General features: G+C 38.8%; 1 long non-coding RNA gene across 1 annotated transcript; it reads right to left on the bottom strand.

The window, feature by feature from the left end:
* Positions 1-3,205: 3,205 nt before the first annotated feature.
* On the bottom strand, positions 3,206-9,165 carry LOC142750939 (uncharacterized). The gene is made up of 3 exons (XR_012882640.1): positions 9,043-9,165; positions 8,252-8,411; positions 3,206-3,436 (listed from the first exon to the last, which is right to left on the bottom strand). It is a non-coding gene; the product is annotated as an uncharacterized LOC142750939 (long non-coding RNA).
* Between the last annotated feature and the right edge of the window lie 2,161 nt (positions 9,166-11,326).

The following is an 11,326-nucleotide window of genomic DNA, read 5'->3' as shown; positions in this document are numbered from 1 at the left end:
AGTACTCTACCATAACAAGGACCATAAGGTGCAGCAGAAAGTGACCTTATCCATGCTGATATTGAATCAAATCACTTGGGTCTACGTTATTTTTGGGATTACTTCATGACCTATTATTTGACATACAGTATGACCTGTGAAAATTTGGACTGCAGTTTAATGTGGTCATGATCACCTTGTTCTGTATAGTTGTAGGGTAGGCCCTCAAAATGATTTCCTCCAATAGGCACAAAGTTCCCCAAGTCCAGCACTAACAAAAAAAGCAGCTGCTTATAGCCCAGCAGAATTGACACTTGGAGATGAATATACTCCTTATCTGAATTCTGTCAGAGGTCATTATGTAGTCACACAATATACTATTACTTATACATAAGTAGATAGTAAATGTCACTCAACTTGTATTGTTTTCAATTAAAAAGGAAAAATTTATTCCATATAGAATTACCATGGTAACAATAACCTTTTGATCAATAAGGTAACATTCTGGGTCAGTGTTATACAAGATTTACCATTTTATACATTTAAATGGAGAAATATTCTATAAAGACTGCTGGAAAATAGCCTGAGAGCACAATGGCCAAAGGCCTGTGAGCCGCAGTGTACATCCACTGGTTACAACGAACAGTGATGAAATCTGATTTAGTTTTTCTCTTCATTGAACATGATATTGATTTCGAATTCACATATATCTAACATGGCTTTATTCTGTTTCATGTTTGCACTGGAATTATTTCCTTTCAGACATACTGTTGGTTTATCAGCTTTGAGTGGAACAGACACGGGAGCTAAACAGACTGTAATTTAAACGATCTCAGGCTACAAGCTGCTCGTCCCAATTTCAATTTTTATTATCGGCTTCCGTCTTATTTTCAAAGACCGCATGAGAGAGAGAGACAGACAATCTCCAACAGGTTTTTAGATAATAATGTCTACATTTTAAACTACATCTGCCAAATAAGAGGTTTTTTTTTAGGAGAAAAACAGATTATTATTATGTGCTAATTTTTGGAAAATATGGAGACTATTTACGATACACAAAATATGAAGAGCTAAGGAAACAACTGTTTGTGATTTTTGTTCTCACCATTTAACCCTTATTTTGTTATTCAGGAGGCCAGATAAGTTCTGCTTTTTATTGGTACTTCACATAAATATCAACTTTTAATTACCTAAATACAGTAAACAAAAAATGACTTATCTTAATATAACTGGCTGCAACTACAAAACTCATATCCATGTAGCCAAAATGACCATAAAAGTCAGTCTGACCCAAAAAAAACCTGTCTTATTTCTACGATATTCAGAGAAAGGACCAACTGGACTGCACAATTTCACCTATAGACCCCCCCCCCTCTTTCCCTGTACAATATTCATGTAGGGACTTGTGCAAAACATTGGGAATTTTCATCGATCTAGAAATTTGTAGACAAAATGCTGTATGGTTCACCTTTCCTGCGAGAACAGGAATGAAAAGTCAGGAAACACATGGGCCATAGCTGTTCTTAACATCGGAGCAGCTCTGTCTGTCAGCTGTGAGGTGTGGCGGTGGAGCTCGTCTGTCAGTCAGCTGTGCGGTGTGGCGGTCGAGCTGGTCTGCCAGTCAGCTGTGAGGTATGGAGGTGGAGCTGGTCTGGCAGTCAACTGGGAGGTGTGACGGTGGAGCTGGCCTGGCAGTGAGGTGACACTGTGGAGCTCATCTGTCAGTCAGCTGTGAGGTCTAGCTGTTCAGCTGGTCTGTCAGTCAGCTGTGAGGTGTGGCGGTGGAGCTGGTCTGTCAGTCAGCTTTGAGGTGTGGCGGTGAATCTGGTCTGTCAGTTAGCTGTGAGGTGTGGCGGTGGATCTGGTCTGGCAGTCAGCTGTGAGGTGTGGCTGTGGAGCTAGTCTGTCAGTCAGCTATGAGGTGTGGAGGCAGAGCTGGTCAGTCAGTCAGCTGTGAGGTGTGGTGGTGGATCTGGTCTGGCAGTCAGCTGTGAGGTGTGATCAGTGGAGCTGGTCTCTCAGTCAGCTGTGTGGTGTGGCGGTGGAGCTGGTCTGGCAGTGAGGTGTGACCGTGGAGCTCATCTGTCAGTCAGCTGTGAGGTCTGGCTGTGGATCGGGTCTGTCAGTCAGCTGTGAGGTGTGGTGGTGGAGCTGTTCTGTCAGTCAGCAGTGAGGTGTGGCGGAGGAGCATGTCTGGCAGTCAGCTGTGCGGTAACCCACATAGGCACAAAAGGGTACAGTCTTAGTAGTCACGTGTTTGGGTGCACTCAGTCAGGGGATCTCCCGAGTCGCTGAGATTTCCAACCTCGTATTTAGACTACCCAGCAGTAACGTTAAAACGGTTCTACCATTCAATAAAGCAGCATGTTAATTTATGAAGCGGAATGAGCACAGATTTGTTACAGATTTCCCCATTGAATTAAATCGGAGAGGATTGGGAATGGAGCAGGAGGGCAGACTCTAGTGAGTGATGTCTACAACTGTGTCTGCCCATTCCATTCAGGTAGTCTGTGCTGACATCTGTTACAGGTATCAATGGAGTCTTAGGCCTCATGTACACGACTGTAGCCATGTGCACGGCCGTGATTTTTGGGTCGGCCGGGGGTGGAGTGTCACCAGCGAGCCGCCCGCGAATCGCGGGCCATGCACATTATTTCCTATGAGCCTGGACCGCATAACACGGCCGTAATAAGACATGCCCGTTCTTTCTGCGGTCCGGGCTCCTGGGCCATGCAGGGACTGTGGAAACAACGGTCGTGTGCATGGCCCTATAGGAATGAAAGGGGCCACAATTCTCTCGTGGCATTTCTGAGGAATTGCGGCCGCAAAAGCACGTTCTTGTGCATGGGGCCTTAGACTACTGCTTACCTCCAGTGGCAATATGTGAGAAAGCAGTAGTCTGAAAGTCATGTCTCCATCCACTACTAGCCCGATCCTAGAGAGGAAAGTATGACATTATATTCAACGTGACTGTCACACCATACTGGTATTTAGGACTATGGAGGCTAAAATAGGGACTAATCTGTAATCCTCCATTATCTTTAATGGGAGAAAATACAGTTTTGTATTCCTGTTTTCTCTTGAGCTCATTTTTAGACCAAATGAAAAGATTTAATTTTTATTTAAAATGTATCCCCAATGCCATATTTACGCATAGTTGCTCATTACAGCCAATAGGGAATTAAATCCCATATTTTGAGTATTTATTAAACATTAAAAGGGCTATCTTGATTATTTGTCATGCCTTTTTGTTCTTCCAGCGTTCATAAAGCAATAACTATCTTGAATTGAGAAGAACAAGAGTGATATAAGTGAACACACATCCAAATGATATACAGAGGCATGTTGTGATCACATAGTCATTTCATTACAGAACTGCTGTCATGAACATGAATGAAGATTCCAGGATATTTTACAGATGTTCTATATTCCATATCAAAAAGAAAATGTCTGTTCCCTATGAGAGAAAATAATGCACAGTAAAATTATTCGCGAGCAAAATCAAGAAAAGTGGAAACTTAGTAAATAAATTAACACCACAGGAAGTAGTGATACAAGAAGAGCTTATCTGAGGGAACGATACATATCATCTGAATACTGTTGCTATTTTAGGAGGCATATACATTAAATGATAACTACTAACCCTAGGGATAGATATATGATACAGTAACCAATGGTTAGGAAAATGAGATTTTATGTAAACGTATAGTTATCAGAACTTTAAACATTTTGAGTGTACCTATCGTTTGTCTTTTTAAATAAATATTTACAGTCATGAGCTGCTCAGTATATATATATATATATATATATATATATATATATACCAGCAGAAAAGACAGCAGTACTCCAACACAGTCAAATTGATATGTGAACGGGTGCCAGCAAGTAGTCCAGATCCAGATACTATATCGATATCCCAAAGAAATAAATCTTGCAGCACTCCGATAGAATAGATGAAAAACTGTGTTTTTTTTATTCAAGCCAACATAGAAAAAGTGCGACGTTTCAGTCCAACATTAGGACTTTTTTCAAGCTTGAAAAAAGTCCTAATGTTGGACTGAAACATCGCACTTTTTCTATGTTGGCTTGAATATAAAAAACACAGTTTTTCATCTATTCTATCGGAGTGCTGCAAGATTTATTTCTTTGGGATATATATATATATATATATATATATATATATATATATATATATATATATATATATGTATATTTTTTTTATTTATTTTTTTGGTGGGGGGGGGGTTACAGAATTTATATCTATCTATCTATCTATCTATCTATCTATCTATCTATCTATCTATCTATCTATCTATCTATCTATCTATCTATCTATATATATATATATATATATATATATGTATGTATGTATATATCCAAAAAAGAGAACGTGAAGCAGCACTCAAATAAAGTGAATTTATTCATCCAACATGGAACCACAACGTTTCACCTCCTCTATGAAGGCATTTTCATAGAGGAGGTGAAACTTTGTGGTTCCATGTTGGATGAATAAATTCACTTTATTTGAGTGCTGCTTCACGTTCTCTTTTTTGGATATCTAACACATAAGGAGAGGTCACTCCTTTATTTTTGGAGCTTTGCACCAGCCTAGTCAGGCATTTGTTCACAGTGCTGCTCCAATCCTCTGCTTTTATATATATATATTTACTACCGTTGAAAAGTTTGAAAATATAAGAGAAAACTAGACAGGAGGCCAGAAACTCTGGAAGAAGTAAAGTAATCCTGCAGAAGAAAATATGCAGCTGAGATGTAAATACTGTGCGGTCATTTTCTAGTTCAATGTGTATTCGATGCATTGAAATTGAAATACAAAACTGCTCAGTTTTCAAGCCATTCTTTTATAGTCTTATTTTCCAGCATTGAGATTCATAATTGACTAATTAATTTGGATTTTATTTCATATTTCAGATTGTATTTACAATACATTTGATTGTATGTGGATTATTTGCCACCCACATACTGTACAAAATTATTTTTCTAAACAAAAGAATGTTCTTATTGAAAAATGAAACATGCGGCTGTGGGGCCTGATTCATTTGCAATGATTATTTTCCGAGAGTTTAAGCTCTCAATACATTTGAATTGAATAGTTTCAAGGTAACACATTTCTGTTATTGTTTTAATACATACATAAATACATTCATACAGAACACAAAAGGGCAAGGAGAAAAAACTTTTTAGCTTTTAACTTCAAACTACCACCCTACACTAAAAGACCAAAACACATATGTATATTTAAAGGGGAATCCTACCAAATCATTCCAAAGTCATGGCGGCATGTCAGGCCCCACAAATGAATGAAACAGATATTCGTGGGGCTTGGTTATGCATTTGAACCAATGTCAGACTAACGTTCCTTGAGCCCCCAGAGGAAATGTATTCTGAGGACAACCCTCCACTTATACAGAACATGTGAATGTCTACACTAATGTAATCATAACCTTTGTTGTTATTAAACAGGATAGATAATCACTAAAGTCTAATAGGTTATTTGTGAGTCAACCCATAAGAAATAAACCCCTATTGGCAAATTATTGGTTTAAAAGTCAAATCCAAATAGGGTTGTCTTCTGTTGGACCTTTGTTGTATTAGAGTCTCGTTATTGTGTCCCAAACCTAGGCCGAATCGAGGATTCTCTGGTAACCTGGTGGGCCGGGCCGATCCTGATTTTAACCCCTTTTCTGCTTGCTAGACGTCTCCAGAATAGTAGCTGGTTGGGTTGGCTTTGCAAACTTAGAGCAATGTCAGAGATTCCAAGTTATAGACATCCCCATCTAGCGTCAACATGATCCGTCTATTTACCAAGCCCTGCAGCCCCTATGTTATTGGCATCAGTGGAGGTGCCAGCTTGTGGACCTCACTGCCCTTTGATGTAATTGTGATATAAGAAATAAATGCTCTACACCAGTCATGAAATAACCAATTGTCACAAATGCTATGTGTTTCAGCACTCTGTTCTAGTAATTGTCTAATACATGACAGGAAATAATTAGCTAAACATTATAAGGGTCCATATTTAACCACTAAGCACAATAATAGATGGTTCATATTAAAAGGTGTTATCCAGGGAGCAAAAATGTTCTCAAAATAAAATAAATGTTGAATATGGACACACTTGCTAATGTACATGTCTTTGCTTTACTGTGACGTTTGGCAATACGCTGCTGGGTCACCGGAAGTCCTGTAGTCCTTTTTGCAGCGATGATGCTTCGTCACATGTTCACATGAACGTGAGCCGTCTCCCTTTCAGATGTGTCGGCGCATCATCATCCCACGTGACTGCTAGGGGGCTGCCTTACTTCTACAGGGACATCACAGTGCCAGCCCCCTAGGGGTCACGTGTGATGATGATGTGGTGACACATCTGAAGGGGAGGCCACTTACTTCTTTAACAGCAGTGTCCTGTACTGCATTTTACAGAATTATAGATGTCGCTAGCTATATTCAATAGGGCACGCTGCCCACAGATCCACCAATGAAATAAGGTTTTATTATTGGGGGCACCTATGGCCAGTGTGGAGGGAGCGCTGTGTGTCACAGAGCACCAGGAATGCAAAGTGTACACGTTATCTAGTGAACTGTCATTGGGGTAGGGCGGCAGGGATACATATCAGATGGAGGAACGAAGTGCATTATGGTATCTGTAGTTTACTGGCCGTGCTGAAATGAAAGTTCCACCCTATTATACGGAAGTCAGTCCGTGTCTACAGCATTACATCAGGGATAGGTATGTAGGGCTAAAATGTGATTTACTGCAGGGAAAGTTCTTGGATTGTTATATAAATATGTTTAAACATATTTCTTTTTGTTTTGTTTTTTTTTATTTGCTCTCCAGATAACCCCTTAAATTAAAATGTCCCCTAAAATGTCTGTGGGCAGAGTTCTTTTTACAATTTCTGTAGCTTACCTTACCAGGTGATTAGTATACTCTTGTTTCTCGAAGATCTCCCTTTGGCAGCCATAAATGTAGACCAAATATTCAAAGTACAAGGCTATCCTCCTCAATCCTACTATTTTACATTCAATTTGAACCCTGGATCCATTCTGAGGTTTAACTTAAAAGTAAACCTCTGGATGGTATTCATAAGGTATTTATCTGTAATTTCTATAGCTTAAATTAAACAGGTGATCAGTGTTCTCTTGTTTCTCGAGGATCTCTCTTTGACAGCTATAAATGTAGACCAAAATATTCCAGATATAAGGATATCCTCCCCAATCCTACTATTTTACATTCAATTTAAACTCTGGATCCATTTAGTGCAGATGCACACGACCGAGTGCCACTCGGGCCGTTTTTCTCGGCATTCGAGTGGCACCTGATTTGACTGTTTTCACAGACCCATTCACTTTAGAGGGTGAATCGGGTCCTTGAAGACTTACCCGATTCTCCGATCCATGAAAATATAGGACATGTCGGGACTGTCATGTGCATGAGGCATTAGAGGTTTAACTTGAAGGTAAACCTCTAGATGGTATCCATGAGGTATTTATGTATATAGTAGTATAGATCTGTATAGCATTACAACATTGATGTGCAATGTTATGCCATCCCCAGGTCAGACTGATTGGTTAATGTTATAACTTGCAGTTGCAATGATAACAACATAGCTTAGGATGCCTATAGAAATGTATGTGCACATTGCCTACATTTATTGATTTTGACGCTCAAAATCACTTTCCTCACTTGGTCCCAAGGTACAGTATGACACATTCTCCTTTGAACCCTCGAGGGCCTGAGTCTAGGTGAGAAACTCTTTAACCGCTATACCTACACTACTGCATCCATCAGAAAAAAATTGTGCGATGGGAGAAAAGCACATTTCTAAAATGTATTTATGAAATAAATGATGATAAAGCAGTGTGCAGAGGAAATGTTCATTTTCTTTTCCGGCTTCAAAATTAGAATTTTAAGATAATAAGTGTAATATATAAGACTATTCAAATCAGATTCACAAGCCCAAGAACTGGTGAACCCTAAAGACATAATATCTCATTACCAAAACCCATTTCCATGCAGAAAACTATCTTTGTTTTTGAGAGATGGAACGAAGTGTAGAAGATTGAGTGCAGGAGGGGAAAGAGACGGCAAAATGTAGGATTGAGGACCATTGCATTATTCAGTGGAGGAGAAAATTGAGGCATTTGAAGAGAGATGTAATTAGACTTAAATAGGTCTATGGTCAATGCACAGCAAGAGATAGACAGACTGACACCAAGTAATGAGAGGCTGTGTAAGAGTTAAATTACTTACATTCAGACTGATGGACCCAAAGACACCAAGGGAAAGCAAAATAAGGAAGAAATATATGACAAGTTTCTCGCTCAACTTTATGTCCGTATATAACTTGGAGCCACAGGTCAATTGCTTAGTGGAGATGATGTCACATGGAGGCGCCGTAAAGCCTGTGTTGCTGCGTATAAAAAGGTGAAATGCAAAGTCAGTATTGTGACATGGTGTCATCTTTTTTATGCCGAAGACCGGTACAATTACAGACGTCTATTTGACAAAAAGCTCTTAACTCGAAACCTCTTGAGTGAACTTTAAACTCAGCTGAAGCTTCTTAGCCTACGCTAATATAGGATGTTTCTCTGTGAAATTGACTGGTCCTGTGATCATGTTTACACTGCTACAACTGCTTTCCAGGATAATCGTATTATGTATATAAGCCACAGTGCTTGCAAACAGTAACACCATAGGATTGTATTATTATAATACATGGTGCCGTCATCTTGCTGGATAATGTGCGTGAATTTAGACCCCTTGTCTTATGCACTTGGGTTTTATTAATGGATTACAGAGAAATAACATGTGGTAAATATAAAGGATTGCATTGTGTCAAATAATGATGTTACACCACATCCACAAAAAACAAACCCTCTCATTGGGGTGGGGGGGGGGGTGCGATGAGGAGTCCTATGATTTATTTGGGCAACCCTTGGCTAAACTGCCTTGTCAACTGGTCTCTATGGAAATGGAATTGCATGAAAGTCTATTTTTTGACAATTAATGATTCATAAATATTATAAAGTGCAAAAACATACGGTACAGGTGGTCCTATGGACATATTTCAGGGGCAGCTGATGTGCCCTGTCTAACCGCACAGCCCTAAGACTAGATCTGATCTTAGATTTATCATCGTGTTTATAATCCCTGTGCTGTGATATCATAGCATTATTAACCCCGGTACTGTGATATCACTGTGTGTATTATTATGATGCCTTGTTTAATGCCCTTGTGCTGTGACATCATTTTTGTATTTAGCTATTAGCTATGACATCACTATATTTATTATCTCTGTTATGTGACATCACTGTGCATATAGTGATGTGCATACTGTGACAGCACTGTGTGCAATAACCCTACCCTATGACTTCACAGATTTTATTATACATTCTATATTACAATATTTTGTAACATCACTTTATGCATTAGTGATACTGACAATTGTTTGCATCATACACTGTGACAACACTGTGACTAATATTCCTGTGATGCGACATCCCTTTCTTTTTTTATCTTTATGAAGATATATAAAGTTTATTATCTCTGTATTGTGACATCACTGTGCATTGTGTGCATTATACATGTTCTTTGACATAAATGAAAGCATTATACTTGTGCAATAACATCACTGTGTGCATGTTCAAGGCTATAAGTATATGAAGTGCTGAGGTGTATGTTGTACCTGGGAACTGGTTGCTAGGCCATAAAGGGGGATAAACAGTACTATATAATGTATGAAAAGTTGAGGACCCTGTTACAGATTTTTCATAAGGACCTTGAAACTTTAATACATGCCTCTGGTACTAACCACATGCCCCCTAAAATTGCCTGTTACATGTCAATTTAATGTTGTCAGACATACATCCCCATAATAATGGCTGTCCAAGGTCCCACAACATTTTTCACCTTTCCATGGGACCACCACCAATCACTAGTACAATGTGACTTCAGTCCCTTGTTTCACCTAACCAGCACATCCGCGATAACAAGGACTTGTATGGATGTTTTTGTGTCTCCTATACATAATCTGTCCCTGCCGTCCCTTTAGTACCTCTGCCACAGATGCCCCACTAATAGTATTAGTCATGCACTTACCCTAGATACTGACTCAGACTGCTGCACTGAGATATTGGGATTTCTTCTTCTGACATTCAGGCTTGGAACCTCCAAAATTCCAAAGCCAGACAGTTTTTATTGTTTTCACACTTTTTTAAATGTATAATTCAGCCAATTAGTCAAGCAACAACACACCAGTAATTCTAGTAGAAAGGGCCAAATAATTTCATTACTTTACCACTAGGATTGGTATATTAAGGGGGCCGGGAATAGAAGGGGGCAGAGAAGCAGTGCATGTCTATAGCTCAGATCTGTCTCAGTATTTGCTTTTAACATATTTCATTATTTGTGCATATTTAAAATATTTTTTTTCCTCGTTGTTGTTGTTGTTGTTGACAGTTTCTTTACTTTTCTTGTCATTTGCAGGCTCCGGGCTGAGTGTAACTCCCTCCCTTGACAGCTCATGCTCCGTGTCAGCTTGTATTAAATATATTGGCTTTACTTTCGGTCCTTGCATCCTGCCATGGGGGTATAACTGGGGATGAATGTTGGCATTGCTCCTTCTCTGTCCCTTTTGTGGTGGGGGTGGGAGCACATTAGGCCCACATCATTCACAAGTCGCTATGGGCTGTGCTATATAACATATTTATAGAAGAAAAAGGCCGGAGTCACCATGGTTTTAATAAACAAGGATTTCCTAAAAATGAAGAGGGTGGAAAATATAGATATATATACAGCTCTAGTAAAAAAAAAAGTACACTCTGTAATTATATGATAAATATGTATACAGTACGTTGTATATAATTTGTCACAAATTTACTTGAAAACACTTTTTACATGTAGGGATTTTCCGTGCTACTGGCAAAAAAGTTGGCTGCCCCAATGGTTAACGTCTCTAGATTTAGAAAGGAGATTTTAGGTATGTCATGTATGTGAAAGAAGAGTCTAGCTTCCACTTTGGTAAACATGTTGTGATTAAGTTTTCCCTATCAAACCCACATTAAAATATTTCTAAACTCAACCATAGGAATAGCAATTCCCTTATATAATGCTATTATTGGAATCGCACCATTTATCTGCTAGAGTGTGAAATTAATTTATGTCAAATAGGATTCCCAGAAACAGTATGGCTGGACAGGAAGATTACATTATTAGGGAACATTAAAATATTATTTACATTACTGTACAATAAAATACACTTAAAGGGAAAGTGTCACCAATATTTTTTGTTTATAATTAAAACAAGCTAGTGAAACAAAATCTTTT

Source organism: Rhinoderma darwinii, chromosome 3, assembly GCF_050947455.1.
Source record: "Rhinoderma darwinii isolate aRhiDar2 chromosome 3, aRhiDar2.hap1, whole genome shotgun sequence".
Classification (NCBI taxonomy): domain Eukaryota; kingdom Metazoa; phylum Chordata; class Amphibia; order Anura; family Rhinodermatidae; genus Rhinoderma; species Rhinoderma darwinii.
This window is presented reverse-complemented; position numbering and strand designations above follow the sequence as displayed.